Here is a 15,657-nt window from a genome sequence, read left to right on the forward strand (position 1 = left end):
TGTCAAATAATCAGATATTTTTAATATCTCTTAAATGCACAAATAAACTAATATTTTCAAAGGAACTTGTAAAAAATTGTAAGCAAAAATACAGATAAAATACAAAAAGAGAAGAATCAAGTTACCCAGATATAGGATTTTTTTAAAAATTAGATTTTTAATTTTGAGATAATTCTAGATTAACATACTTTGTTAAGAAATAATAGAGAGAGATCCTGTCTGCCCTTGACTCCATTTCTCCCAGTGTTAACATCTTACAAAACTGTACTACATTATCATAACCAGGGTATCTCACTGATACAGTCAAGGTAGAGAGTGTTTCTGTCACCACCGTGATCCCTTGTATTGCCCTTTCATAGTCATGTGTATCTCTTCCCAACTCCCATCCCTGACTCTTGACAGTTACTAACCTGTTCTCCAACTCTGTAGTTTTGTTATGTCAAGAATGTTGTATAAATAAAATTATAAAGTTCTTCTTGACTTTTTAGCGTTGGCTGTTTTTACTCCGCATAATTCCCTGAGTGTTAGGAATACCCTAAATTCCTTTAAATGAATTTAGATTCTTTGGAAGCTGTGCATGCCAGTAATTCATCCTTTTATTGTGGAGTACCAGTTCATAGTATAGATGTACCACATTTGGTTTAACCATTCACCCATTGAAAGGCATCTGGATTGTTCCCAGTTTGGGGCTATTACAAATAAAGCTATTATAAAATTTGTATATTGCTTTTGACATAAACATAAGGTTTTATTCTCTGGGGAAAATGCCCAAGTGTACAGTTTCTGGGTCATATGGTAGTTCCATGTTTAGTTTTATTTAAAACTGCTGAACTGTTTTCTAGAGTGGCTGTTTTATTTTTGATTCCAAGAAGCAATCTATGGATGATCTAGGTTTTTGCATCCTTGGCAATATTTGGTACTATTACTGCTTTCTGTTGTAGCCAATCTGAAAGGTGTGTAGTGTATCTTATTGTGGTCTTAATTGGCATTGTCCTAATGGCTAACATTGTTGAACATCTTTTTGTGTTCTTATTTGCCATCTGTATACCCTCTTTGATGACATGTTGTTCATGTCTTTTGCTGGTTTTCTAACTAGATTGTTTTTTAATGTTGAGTTTTTATATATTCTAAATTCTGGTCCTTTGTTGGATATGTGCTTTGCAAGTATTTTCTCCTAGTCTGTGGCTTGTCTTTTCATCTTCTTAAGAGGGTATTTTGTAGAGCAAAATTTTTATTCTTGGTGGGATCTCACTTACCAATTTTTTCTTGTATAAGATTATGCAAGTATAAGAATCCTTTGCTTGGCCCTAGATCCCAAAGATTTTCTCCTATTTTTTTCTAGAAGTTTTATAGTTTTATATTCCCCCCCTCCCACTCCCCACCAATCCTGGGGTCTTTTGATAATGACTGAAAACCTGCTAGACAAATTCTAAAAGGACTTTTACATTTTATGTTTAAGTCTGTGATTCATTTTGAGTTGATTTTTGTATGAGACAAAAGGCTTAAGTCAATGTTCTTCTTTTTTTCTTTGTTTTGTGTTGTTTTTTGCCTGTGGAGTGGGAGTGATTCCTCCCACTTAATTCTTTTTCAAAATTGTTTTAGATACTCAAGTTTCTTTGCCTTTTCATATACATTTCAGAATCATTCTATCTGTATCTGCAAAATATCTTGCTGAGGATTTTTGATAGGGATTGCATAAAACTGTATGTCAATTTGGGGGAGAATTAATGTGTTTCCTATTTTGAGTCTTTCTTTTTTTTTTTTAATTTTAATTCCAGTATAGCTAACATACAGTGTTGTATTAGTTTCAGATGAACGATACAGTGATTCAGCAATTCTGTACACTACTCAATGCTCATCATATCATAAGTGTACTCAGTCCCCTTAAGATTTCTGGGGCTGGTTTATTGGTTATGAATTCCTTTAACATTTGTCTGGGACACTCTTTAGCTCTGTTTCTCTTATGAATGATAGCCTTGCTGGATAGTCCTGGTTAGGTTTTTTTCTTTCAGCACTTCAAATATATCATGCCACTCCCTTCTGGCCTGCAGAGTTCCTGCTGAAAAATCAGCTGATAGCCTTGTGGGATTTCCCTTGTATGTACCTGTTTTCTTGTTTCTTGTTGTTTTTAAATTAAAAATAATTTTTTTAAGTTCATTTATTTACTTTGGGGGGAGACAGGGAAGGGCACATCCAGAGAGACAGAGAGAGGGAAAGAATACAAGCAGGCTTCACACTGTCAGTGCAGAGCCCGATGTGGGGCTCGAATCCATGAACCGTGAGACCATGACCTGAGCTGAAATCAAGACTGAGCCACCCAGGCACCCCTCTCTTACTGTTTTTAAAATCCTCTCTTTATCACTACCTTTTGCTGTTTTAATTACTACATGTTTTGGTGTGGACCTCTTGGGGTTGATTTTGTTGGGGTCTTTCTGTGCCTCCTGGATCTGGATTTCTATTTCCTTCCCCAGATTTGGGAAGTTTTCAGTATTATTTCTTCAATAAATTTTCTACCCCCTTTTCTCTCTCTTCTTCTTCTGGGATCCCTATAATGCAAATGTTATTACACTTGACGGTGTTGCTTAGTTTCCTAAGTCTATTTTCATTTATTATTATTATATTTTCTCTTTCCTGTTCAGCTTTATTGCTTTCCATTACTCCATCCTCCAGGTCACTGATATGTTCTGGTTCCTGTAGTTCTTATTTATTCCATCTAGTATAGTTTTAATTTCAATTACTGAGTTCTTCATCTCTGTTTTGTTTGTTTGTTTTGTTTTGTTTTCTGTCTCTTTGTTAAGGATCTCACTGAGGTCCTCCAGTCTTTTCTCGAGTCCAGTGAGTATGTATATGATTGTCTATGCAAATTCTCTATTAGGCATATTCATTATTTCCATTTCACTTAGGTCTCTTGCTATGGTTTTGTCTTGTTTTTTCATTTGGGACATATCCTTCTATCTCCTTGTTTTGTCTAACTCTCTGTTTCTATGTGTTAGAAAAGTCAGCTACATCTCCTACTCCTGAAAGCAGTGGCCTTATGAAGAAGAGATCCTGTAGTGCCCTGTGGTGTGATGTTCCCTGTTCACCAGAACCTGGTGCTTCAGTACTGTCTATGTGTGTCCAATGTGCCTTTCTGTGGCTGTGCCACTTTTGGCTTCAGTCTAGTTGTCTGCATTGTTTCTCTTTGCCTGTTGTGGGCAGGGTTTGGTCCCTGTGTTGTTCATGGGCTTGTTTGGGGCTGCTTTGGGCTTGAGTTGAGTCAGACCAAGGGTTTGCCAGAGATGCAATAGCACCAAACTGCAGGACACTCTCCCTGTCTTGTCCCCTGAGAAGCTTTCACTGGTGGGCAGGGACTGCAGTCAGACTGGATATCTGCCCCCAGGCCACTACTGGGGCCACAGTCAGACTGGTATGTGCATTTATCTTCCCCGCCCCCCTCCCTGGGGCAGGAGTCACTTTGAAGTGGTGCTGGCCCCTGTCAGGGCTGCTTGCACACTGCCAGGCTTGTGGCACTGCTTTGGATGGGCTCTGGCCAAGGGAGTGTTAGAGGGAAGGTCCATAGGGAAATGTGCATATGGTATTAGCAAGGTTTGAGCAGGCTGCTATAGGAGGGGACCTGGAGCCTTTAGAAAACTTTAGAAAACTCCTGCCACAGGGCTGGGGGGCATGTCTGTAGGAGAACACAAGGGAGAAGCATGCTATTAGCAAGCTAGATGGAGAGTGTTGGCACTAGGCTGGTTCCGTAGGTGTCCATGTATCGAGGCCATGTGGCAGGGGATGGAAATGGTTCCTGCCAGCTCCTTTGTTCCTGGAGAAGTCTCCTAAAGATTCCTGCCCCTCTAGCACATACTCTTGAGATTAGTAAATAACGCTCCCTCCCATATACCCCAGGTGTTCTTCAAAAACTACTGCTTCCACACTGTTCCAGCCAGCTGTTTGTTGTGCTGGCTCTTTAAATGAGGGGACTCAGTTTCCTGTTGCCCTCCTGGCTCTCCCAGAGCCTAGCCTACTTATTTTTAAAGTTCTAGGTGTTAAGACCCACTGATTGTAAAAACTCAGGAAATTGGGCCCCTCTGGTTATCAAAGCCAAATGTTATGGAGATTTGTCTTCCCCATGCAAGATCCCCAGACCTGGGGTGTTTGGTGTGAGTGTCTGTTTCTCTCCCCTCTCCATGCCTGCTGTATCCCTCCCTCCCCGTGACAGTCCCTCAGTCAGTTTACTCCAGACCACATCTCTGCTCTTCCTACCCTCTTCAGTGTGGCCTCTTCTCCACATTTAGCTGTGGAGAGTCTGTCAGTCTTTGTATCATTTTCTGTGTCATTTACACTAATGTAGGTGTTATCTAGTTGTACTTATGAGACAAGATGAGCTTTAGATCTTCCCTGGATGTCCCTATGTCGAGTCTTTCAGTCCATGGACATGGCATTTCTCTGTTCTATTAGGTCTTCTTTGATTTCTTTCATCAGCATTTTGCAATTTACAGCATATAGATTCTGCACATGTTTTATTAAATTTACATTCGAGTGTTCATTTTCTTTGGCATGATTGTAAACGGTGTTGAGTTTTTAATTTCATTTTCCATATGTCATTATCAGTATATAGAAATGTGATCAATTTTTTTTTATATTGATCTTTTATCCTACGACCTTGCTGAGTTCACTTGTTCTAGGAGGGTTTTCTGTTTTGTGTTTTTCTACATAGATACTCATGTTATCTGCAAATAGAGACATTTTTATTTTTTCCTTTTAAATTTGTACACCATTTGTTTCCTTTTCTTATCTATTGCAACATAAAACTTCCATTGTCATGTTGAATAAGAGTTGTGAAAGTCCTATGTTGAACTAGACAGAACCAACTTTGCCTTTTTTTCTGATCTCAGGGAGAAACCATTGAGTATTTTTTTCATTAGGTATGTTTGTTTGTTTGTTTGTTTGTTGTTTTAGATATTCTTTATCAAGTGAAAGAAATTCCCCTTTATTCCTAGTTTGCTGAGAGATTTTATGGATAGGTATTGGATTTTGTCAAATGTTTTTTAAGATACAGGTTTTTCATTGTTAAAAATTTTGTCAGGCAGTGATTTTTGCATGCTGAGTTACCTTTCCCCAAGATAAACACAAGCATCTGCAGGTGGTCTAATCCTGACTTTGACCAGATTTCTTCCCTTTCAGTGACCTGTCTCCCTGTGCTGAGTGTCATTTTATTTTCCCAGGACCTTAGGAACGGATCTGTTTTTTCATGTTCCTTGACAAATGCAAAAGGACTTTATCAAAACTCAAATATTTTCCCTATTCAGACCTCCCAGGCTTTTCCACTTAAGTCCTATTTCTGGTTTGAGTAATGTGTCTGGTTCAGAACTGATTGTCGCTGGTATAGTGAAGATTACATTAACTGGTTTAGACTTTCTTGGCTTGGATTACCTTTATTGCCCACTTTTGGAGCCTTTTAGGACATCGTAGTCAGGTGACTTATCTACATTTAGTGTGCTGGTGAAGCTTTTCATAACCAGGGGTGCCTGGATGGCTCAGTCGGTTAAGCATCCGACTTCGGTTCATGGGTTCGAGCCCCGTGTCGGGCTGTGTGCTGACAGCTCAGAGCCTGGAGCCTGCTTCGGATTCTGTGCTTCCCTCTCTCTTTGCCCCTCTCCTGCTTGTGCTCTGTTTCTCTGTCTCTCAAAAAAGAAATAATGAACGTTAAAAAAATAAAAAAGCTTTGATGACCAGGTCTCAGGGTAAGGGAAACCCCTGATTTGCTAATTTCCATGATGTAAGTGCTCCTATAATGACTGATTTTAAGTTAACATTGTGATGTCACTGAACATGGGGTTGGGGAGAGATGTGCCCAATGAGCTTTCATGAATGATACAGGCCAGATCCAGCACACCACCCCTTATATATAACTTAATGTAACCCTGGTAACAGCCACCCCTAATACAAACTTTCCCAGATACTTAATCTTCCCGACTTTTATAGGATTGCTACATTCTTTAACCCTAGTATTCTTAAGGTATATGAAAGATAGGATAGGTGGTCAGCCCCATAGGATTGGAGGTTAATGAGCAGCAAGTACAGGTTTTTGGGACATGTATCAAATAGTTTATCCTTTTTTTTTTTGCTGAGTAGTAGTCCATGGTATGGATGTACCAGTTTGTTAACTCTTCACTTCGTGTTTCCAGTTTGGGGCTATTAAGAATAGAGTTACCATGAAAATTCATGTATAGGTTGTGTAAACATAAACCTTTGTTTTCCAATATCCTTTTATTATCCTTTTACCTCCTCCGTCCTCCACCAAATATGCCTGAAATCCAGGAGTTATATTTTCTTTGCCTTGTCTCCTAAATCCAGATCAATATATAAGGGAATTACCAGAAAAGTACATTTATGTAATTCTGTTCTTAGCAATGATCTACTAGAATTTTCAGAGAAGTTGGCCACTGGAATTTCATGAATATGGACAGGTCTTGACCCACACGTTAATTGTGACAAGATGTCCTTCAGTGTTCATACAGAAAGCATCATGGGGGGGGGTGGTTGACCCATATCCTTCTGTTCTACTGACTTTGGGGATCTGCTGACACCTTTACACCCTCAGCATGAACTTCTTTTATTCTATTTCCACATCAGGTAGAATGAAGACTTTCTAAGAAAATAAACTGTTGGGAACCCAAAGCCATGTCCTGCACTTAGGTGGCTGAGGTGTCCCAGTTGTCTGCTCTTGAAATGCACCTTAGATGCCTGCGTTGACTGATACTGGGCTAGCATCCTGACTTTATAGATTTTCATTTCTTGGAAGCATGACCTTTTCAAGGGGGAAGAATTGCTAAGTGATTAACAGTGTAGGTCAAGGGCAGACAACCTGGTTAGAAATCTAACTCTTTTGGGTATCAGCAGTGGGACTTTGGAAGAAATTCTATCCCCTCTTTTGTGCTGAGGTTTGTCATTTGTCAAATGGGCATAATAATATTTACCACATACAAGTGTTATGAAGGTTAAATGAGATAGCATGTGTAACTTTAGAAAATGTTTGCAGATAGGAAGCACTCAGTACATCATCAGCACCAACATCATTATCATCAACCATATATTGGAAGCGTTGAAGACTCCCAGGGCTCCTTCTTTCCCTCAAGGGCCATTTGCTTCCTCATAACTTTGGTTGTCCCTTATTTGTGTGGACTCATAAGCCTTGGGGTGGGTGGCTTCTCAGTTTAGCCCCACAATTCCACTGCTCAGATCTGTGGAGTGTACCAACTTTTGGCCCTTCTGAGATCTGCATTAGATCCTAAAGGAGCTATTCACTCTTTTCTCAGGGCCGGCCCTGCACCCAGCTCATGTAACATCTGGGAGACCAGCCTGTAATTGTGCTCTTGGTAGTGACTCTCCTCTAGGGTCACCTGTTACTCCCTCTGCTCCACCTCTCCCTACACAGCAGGCACTCATCACAGGCTGCCCAGCCTGGCCTCTGCTCTCAACTTGCATGCCCCTAAACCTCTGGGGGTTTCTCCAGTGGGAAGAGAACAGTTTCCAGTTACTAGCGTCCTCACCTCCTTTTCTTCCAGCATCTTCCACAGGTCTTTTCTCTCCAACCAATCCAGACTCACTGCCCTTTGTTACTTCCTTCAACTCAGGGATTTGGGTTTTCTTTGCACGTAGCAGGGAGCATTCTGTACATTTTGGGGTGGCAGTTCTTCATCCAGATCCTATAAGGTCCCCTCATTCTCACTAGCCAGCAACTCCCTAAGGCTGAAATGCATTCATCTTCCTGTCTTGCTAAGACCCAGTAGAATGCCTTAATATAGCATGTCAATATTTATTAAGTGAATGCCCGAATAAATGATGAGTTTCTTGAAAGCACTGGGAGACATGCCCTGCTAACATGGATTCCTGCTGCAACCTAGGGATCAGCCTTCTGCTGGAAAGTTGGCTCATAATTTTTGCAGTACTCCTTGGCTGCTGATTTTCCAACCGTGGCTTTACACCTGTTTCATTTTACAATATTTATTGGGAAAGCATTTTAGTTACTTATTATAGTCAGATATCATCCGTGACAAGCCATTTTCCTTGAATTAGCCCAGTGAGAAATATTTCTAAAGGCATTAAATGAAATCATCCAGATGCTTCCTGTGGCCAGCTGGACCCGGCAGCCACGTTTTGTCCCTGGACTTGCACACAGAGTGGACTGTGTTTTTAGTCTACTCCAAGCAGCAAAGCTGCTGCTAATTCTCATGCTAGTAAACAAGGCTTTAACAAATTCTAGCAAGCAAAAGTAACAGGGGAATTTACAACTGTTTTTTCAGTAAATTAAGTGAGATAATACCATGCCCACCTCATAGTAATCAGCCAGTAAATGCTAACTATTATAACTACCAAGAATTGTGGCAGATAAATGACACCAAAGATAGATGGGGGGCAGGAGGGAAGTATATTTTTAAGGATTAGTGGAAGATAAGGTCACATAAACACTTTGTTTGAAGTTAGGAATAAGGAAAATAATGCTGAAAAGAGAAGGCCATTTAATAAAAATTAGAGGGAGGAGTGCTTGGGTGGGTCAGTTGGTTGAGCATCTGTCTCTTGGTTTCGACTCAGGTCATGATCTCACAGTTTGTGGGATAAAGCCCCGTGTCAGGCTCTGTGCTGACAACATGAAGCCCGCTTGGGATCCTCTCTCCCTCTTTCTCATTGCTCCTCCCCTATTCATGATTTCTCTCTCTCCCTCAAAATAAACATTTAAAAAATCAAAGGGATAAAAATAGAGGAGCTAGAAGAATTGAGAGAAAACTAAGAACGTGCATTTCATAATGAGTGTATAAAAACATGAATTACATGCTTATGCACTCATCCTGGAAAATTTCCCACACTTAATCAAATCACATTGTTTCAAACTGTGCTTCTAAAAACTTTGAGATACACTAAAACAATGTCTCCAAAAGTGTTATAAGTGGAAAATTGTGATTACATCCTTACATAATTCTTTCAAAGGTTTTTGAGTAGATGCAGAAATCCCCGTGGACACATAAAGTTATGAAACATGTACTACTTAGCTCTGTGATTCCATCCTGGCTTTGAAATACCACCTGTGATGTTATCAAGATGCCTAAGCTCATGGGGCTTGTATAAGGAAACTTTCATTAACTCTAAGATCTGGACCCTTCTCCCCAAATACCTGGGGCTTCCTGATGCCACTATTTCTTTGCTTTTGTTATTAAATAAGAAAATGCTGATTTTGACCAGCTATAAACTTAGTTATCAGCTTTGGTTTTAGTAAAGCCTTTCAAAGTAGTGTTTTATTCTTATTAATTTTAGATATACCATCATCTTTTATAACTTGAGTTTGTAATCCTGGAAATAGAATTTCATAGCATGATGCCTCTTAATGATTATCTTTTATTCCTGAGTGAATAGAATGCTGATTCTTACACAGCCTGTGATCAGTAGTGGTGGTCTTGGAGGGAGAAAAATTTAACATGATCTTAGCAGCCAGCTGTGCTTGGCTGTCAGCTGAGAGAGAGCCGTGGACCAGGTTGTTGGTGGTTTTTTTTTAGTTAAAAAATTTTTTTTTAGTTTTTTAAAAGCAATTTTATTGAGGTATGATTGACATGGAAAAAGCTGTACATATTTAGTCTGTACAATGCAGTGTATTTGGGGATATGTGTACACCCGTGAAACATCCCCACCTTCAAGGACATAGACATATCCATCACTTCCTTTCTACTTACCCCTGTTGTTGTTGTTTTAGTTGTTGTTATTATTTTGTTTGTATGTGGGTGTTGTTGGAGCACTTAACATAGGATGTACCCTTACCAGAGTATTTTAAGTATACAACACAGTATTGTTAGCTATGAGCACTATGCTGGATAGTAGCTCTCTCCGATGAGGTTTTATTAGAGTGAGATTGAAGGGCAATCCAAATGGGAGAAAAGGTAACCACAGCATGGAATTTCCAACAGGGACTGCTTAGGTGGTGGCCTGGGATAGTGCTGGTGACACTGTGGGGAGTAGCTCAGTGATCACATCTGGCTGAGGCAGATATAAATGAGGACCACGAGGGATAGTGAGTTTGGAGCTGATTTTTCCTTGAGTTGGAGATGAAGGCATGGCTAGATGACGCCTCCCTACCTCCATCCAGCAAAAAGATGTCAGTGTTTTACTCTAGCAAAAAGCTAGAAAGGAAATGAATAATATTTTGCTTTAGAAGTATACCTCTGAGATAGTGTATGGGATTCTTTAATAAATAAATCCCAAACATAAGCAGTTGTCATAAAGCAAGATAATTAGTAAACTTTCCTAGCTAACTTATTCCATAGTACAAGGAAAATCCTAATCCCCCACCCCCCGGATTTATTTGCTGGTGAGAGCCAATTATATTTACATGTCTCACTTGCATTAAAATATCAGTAACCAGTACCTTTTTTTTTTTTTAAATCAGGGAAACAATGACAAACATTTAGAAACATTTTTTCAGAGGTTCACAAAACACAGTATTTTTAAATGAAAATCAAAGACCCTTATAGTTTATCTCAGTGGATTAAAATTAATGTGAAGTTACCTTTTGGACACTTACCCTGTCTTAGCAACATATTATTTAGCACAAACAACTTCCTTGCTTTGGATTTAGAAGCAGTGCTTAAATAGAACTGCTAATTGACACTTAGTGAAAAACAATTTATGATACATTTTATTTTCTTGTTGCTATAAAACTGGTTTAAAATAATGAGGCTCATGAAAGGATATGACCCAGACCATAAAACGTACTTATTAGAGTTGTTTGATAAATCATGAAGGGTAGATTCTCACCTCTTAATAAGTGTAAGACACAGCAATGTGAGAGCAGGACAGAGATGGGGTGTGGCAGGTCTCTAGGCTGCTTGTAGCGTTTGCTTGCACTGTCTCTTTGTCCCTCTCCCTCCTCCTGCCTCCCCCTCCCCCCCTTCTCTTTCTCTCCAGGTGTCAGAAAACAGTGTGTTTCTGAATGCCCAGACTCCCTTATGTCTCCTGGTCTTTAGTATCCTGTCTGGTGTCCAGTGAAGCTTGTGTCAGGGTGGGAACAAGATCCTGTCCAGGGATCCTATCTGGGTTCTGACAGACCCAGAAGATGGAAACAGTATCCCTCACTGGAAATAGCCTTCCTGAGGTCACAGTGGTGCAGGAACCTCATTTATATAGTCATTCCTTCATTTGTTCTTCTGCTTTTCTGTTTCTCAGAAGTGCTATGAGCATCTCTAATGTCTCTAGCCCTGTGTGGGGTGGTGTGAACTTAATAGAGAATGCAGAAGACATGGTCTCCACCCTCATGGAGCTTGCAGGTGAGAAGAGGAAGTGTGCTCAGTGCTTAGATGGGAGGAGTATAGAGTACCATGGCGACACAGAGCAGAGAGAAAGTTTCCAGCAATGGGGGACTCTGGACTCCACAAAAGATGGGGTGGCAGGTCGTGGGACACCTGAATCCCCTAAGGGACTTGTAAACCCAATGGAATGGTGTTTCACTGGTTACAAAACTCCTATCAAGAGGGTTCTAGGCCAAGGAAATACTAGCCACTACAGCCTCAAGGAGGTATGGAGGTGCCTAGAGCACCAGCAAATGAGCAGAGGTTTGGGGCAGGTGGAAGAAGCTGCCGGAGTTGGGACCTTTTTTTTTTTTTTCAACGTTTATTTATTTTTGGGACAGAGAGAGACAAAGCATGAACGGGGGAGGGGCAGAGAGAGAGGGAGACACAGAATCTGAAACAGGCTCCAGGCTCCGAGCCATCAGCCCAGAGCCTGATGCAGGGCTCGAACTCACAGACTGCGAGATCGTGACCTGGCTGAAGTCGGACGCTTAACCGACTGCGCCACCCAGGCGCCCCCGGAGTTGGGACCTTTGAGATCAGGGTCAATTGGCTGAGAACCCGGCAGGCCTGTCCCTTGGATGGGAAAACTGGGCAGCCACTCTGGGCTTTCAAAATTTGTGTTTAACAGTATCCCAAGGGTACAAAGGAAGATGTCAACAGTATAGCCTCCTTTCAAGTGTGTTACGTCAGGCAGCCTGAACTCCGGTGGAGTTGCCTGGCAGTCCCATACGATCCTGGGAATGGCCTTGACCACAGTGGTGTATGGTGGATGCTATCATGGGTGGGTTTTGCTCATTGCCTGAACAGAAAGAAAACGGCCAGTTGTACCCCAGCAACCTCAGTTCAGGGAGCAGGTAAGACCTGTCACACACTGGAAGTCCCAGCTGGGGTCCAGAAGGCCCTGAGAGAGATGCATCTGGGAATCCCTCTCCCTTTTCACCATAATGTCACATAATGTGTACCCTCTTCTGCTATACAGCCAGATGCTTTTTAAAGAAAAGAAGCCATGGGAGAGACTTGAATATGAGAGATTGAGCTATTGCCACAGAAGAATACTATCCTTTGGGCACAGTTTACAATATGGGGACAGTTTACGATTATTCTGAGATTTTGGAGTTGCACTAACTTAGTTTTTCTCCAGTAGCTGGTGAACGGGTCCACTCATGACCCATAAAGAAGCCATATTTCTTTGTATACATGAGTGTAGTTAAGCAATTTTGTAACTTTCACAATTTGTATAATGGAATATTATGCATCTCTTAAAATAATAATTTAGGTCTATATTTAATAACTTACAAAGTTGTCTGTGATACTTGAGAGGGAAAAAATCAGGTCCCAAATCTCTAAGTCTGCTTTGATTCTATTTATGTAAAATTGTGTGTGTGTATACTCATAAAAAGAAGTCAATAAGTGTTCACCAAAATGTTAACATGGGTTATCTTTGGGTGATGCTATCAGATGATTTTTTTTCACTTTCTCCTTCATGCCTTTCTGGATTGCCTTAAGATGTTTTGACAATGAGATTTATTTTTTGTAGAAGCTATTTTTCATTTTGAAAAACAAAACAAAAACTTGTTAGTAACTTTTGGTAGTTAGGGTCATTATTTGCTAAATTTTCTCCAGATTATTCTTTTGTTTTCATAGGAAGCCAAAATCCTTTTTGAGAGATGGATTGCATAGTTGAACAGTTTCTATAAGCAGATTTCATCTCTTGCTGAGATGCTACCTGGTAATTTCCAACAGCCAAACATGCTACATGACCTATAACTTCCCCATGTGAAGAAACGATCTTTCTTTGACATCAGTGGGGAAGACAATCCAGGAGTCCTGAATCCATGACCTTTCTCATGTACTAGTAACTGAATTCCTCAGAGATACAAAGGGGAAAAATAACTCTTGAAAGCTGTTGATACTATTTTAAATTCTTTAAAGGTAGGGGACAGACTGAGTAAGTAATCAAAGGAAGAGGTGGGAATTTGAAGAATACTGCTTTTTGGGTAAGGAATGACAACAGGTTAGGTTTAATTTGCTTCCTAGCCCATTCACATTTATTATGGGGAATTTGGAGGTCAGAGTCATAGCATAACCTTTCCAATGAATATTGCATACCAGGCTGTCAGCAGCCGGTGTGTCAGAGAGTCTTTGGGGGGTTGGTGGTATAAAACAAAGACCTAATCAAAAGCAGAGTGGAATTAAGTATGTGAGAACACCATCCTTTCCTCTCTTAGCCTGGGTGGCAGACAGCACGTTTATTGAGTGAGAAGGAAGTATTATGTACCAAGTCCAGCTTGCCATGGATATTCCGTTGTAGAGTTACAGGATATTGGAAGAATTTTTTTTTTTAGTTTTAACATTTATTTATTGTTGAGAGACAGAGAAGGCACGAACAGAAGAGGGGCAGAGAGAGAGGGAGACACAGATCCGAAGCAGGCTTCAGGCTCTGAGCTGTCAGCAAAGAGCCCAACGGCGGGCTCAAACTCACACACCATGAGATCATGACCTGAGCTGAAGTCGGACGCTTAACCAACTGAGCCACCCAGGAGCCCTGAAAATTGTTTTTTAATCTAAAACGTGTTTAGTAGCACCTGGGTGGCTCAGTCGGTTAAGCGTCTGACTTCGGCTCAGGTCATGATGTCGTGGTCTGTGACTTTAAGCCCCGCATCAGGCTCTGTGCTGACAGCTTGGAGCCTGGAGCCTGCTTTGGATTCTGTGTCTCCCTCTCTCTCTCTGCCCCTCCCTTGCTCACAGTCTGTCTCTGTCTCTCTCTCTCTCTGTCTTTCTCTATCTCAAAAAATAAACATTTAAAAAAACATAAAATGTGTTCAGAGTTTCCTAAATTCGGTTTAGTATTTTATGATTGAATTTTCTAGAAGAGTCAGGTAAATCCTGGGTCCTACCTATATGCTGGGCATTATCCAGAGTGATGTAAGAACAAGTGTCTGCTTCACACAGTTCAGACGTAAGTCCTGGCTGGTTCTCCAATCTCCTTCTCTTCCACACTTGCTTTTGTTGGCTGGTCTCAGCTGCACCAAGCCCCAGCATGCCAGTCTCCTTTGCTGTTCTTTAGACACACCGAGCATGCTTTGACTTTAAGGCATTTGCCCTTTTCTTTCCCCTGTCTAGACCTCAGCTTGAACACCATCTAGCAGAATGACCTTCTCTATAAAGATAGCACTCTACTCGCTATCCAGTCTGAGGCCCCCTTTACTTTGCTTTATTTTTTATATAGCACTTATTCCAACCTAACATACTGTGTATTTCCTTGTAATTCATCTACCCCTATCATACTGTCAGCCCCCTGAAAATGACTATCATCTGTTTTGTTCACTACAGCGTTCCTAGCCCCTAGAACAGTGCCTGCTATGTAGGAGATAATAGATTTTTTTGTTGAATGAATGTACAGAATGCTTGAACTCAGTTTACCCAATGGACATGCTCCTGAGCAATTGTATATGTATTAATTATTATAGATGGAAACATATTTTAAATGCTTTAGGAGAACCTGTTGTTGAAATGAATCCTATCTTTCATCAATCCTTTAAAAGAAATTTGAATTCCCAGTTAGCCTTTTGTTTAGACCCAAGTTTTAGAGTTACATTTTTCCTTCAAGCAAGATCTACCTATGTATGGCTGTGTGCATGTTGGAGAACATTCCAAGGGTCATCTGAACTTATATGTGCTTTCTGTACAGATGATCAGAATCACCACCATGCCTAGGTGTGTTTTTTTGGTCCCTAATGAAGACCAATAGAACTGAAGGACTCAGTGGAAAATACTACCTGGAAGGAGGGATGATATTAAAATATTGACGGCCATTGTGGCCACACTTGCTGTGTCAACCCTTTAGTTGATGGATCTGGGAAAGCTGACAGAGCAGGGTAGCACAGGCTGGTGCCTCAAGGCTGACCACTGGCCAGGGGGAGGAGTTTGCAGATTGCTCAGACATTGTGCCTGTAGATTTTATTTATTTTATTTTATTTTATTTTATTTATGCCACATATCCCTACTTGGCTGTAAGGTCCTCCTGGCTTGGGCAGAAAGTACCTGCGTGGTGCCTGTATCTGATGGGTGCTTAATTAACATTTGGTCAGTGAATTCACTATGTGAGACAACTTGATGAGAAAGTCTGACTTGAAAGTGTTTTTTCCATCCATGGAGGTAGTTTAGTGCTGGCACAGTTAGGGTTTTCTTACAAGAGCAGCTTGTGGGGCCCCCAGTTCTTTCTTTCAACCACCAGGAAAGAGTAGGAATAGGGTCTGGATAGGCAAATACAAGTTGTGTGGAGTCTGAGCAGCTTACAATTTGGGTGGCCCTTTGTGAGAGAACAAATATGCAGTTA

At 40.8% G+C, this 15,657-nt stretch overlaps 1 non-coding gene across 1 annotated transcript; it reads right to left on the reverse strand.

Moving 5' to 3' along the window:
• Positions 1 to 1,388: 1,388 nt before the first annotated feature.
• LOC121032445 (U7 small nuclear RNA) lies at positions 1,389 to 1,449 on the reverse strand. The gene has a single exon (XR_005791274.1). It is a non-coding gene; the product is annotated as a U7 small nuclear RNA (small nuclear RNA).
• Between the last annotated feature and the right edge of the window lie 14,208 nt (positions 1,450 to 15,657).

Source organism: Herpailurus yagouaroundi, unplaced genomic scaffold (genome assembly GCF_014898765.1).
Source record: "Herpailurus yagouaroundi ecotype Mexico unplaced genomic scaffold, PumYag 141, whole genome shotgun sequence".
NCBI classification, from domain to species: Eukaryota; Metazoa; Chordata; class Mammalia; order Carnivora; family Felidae; genus Herpailurus; species Herpailurus yagouaroundi.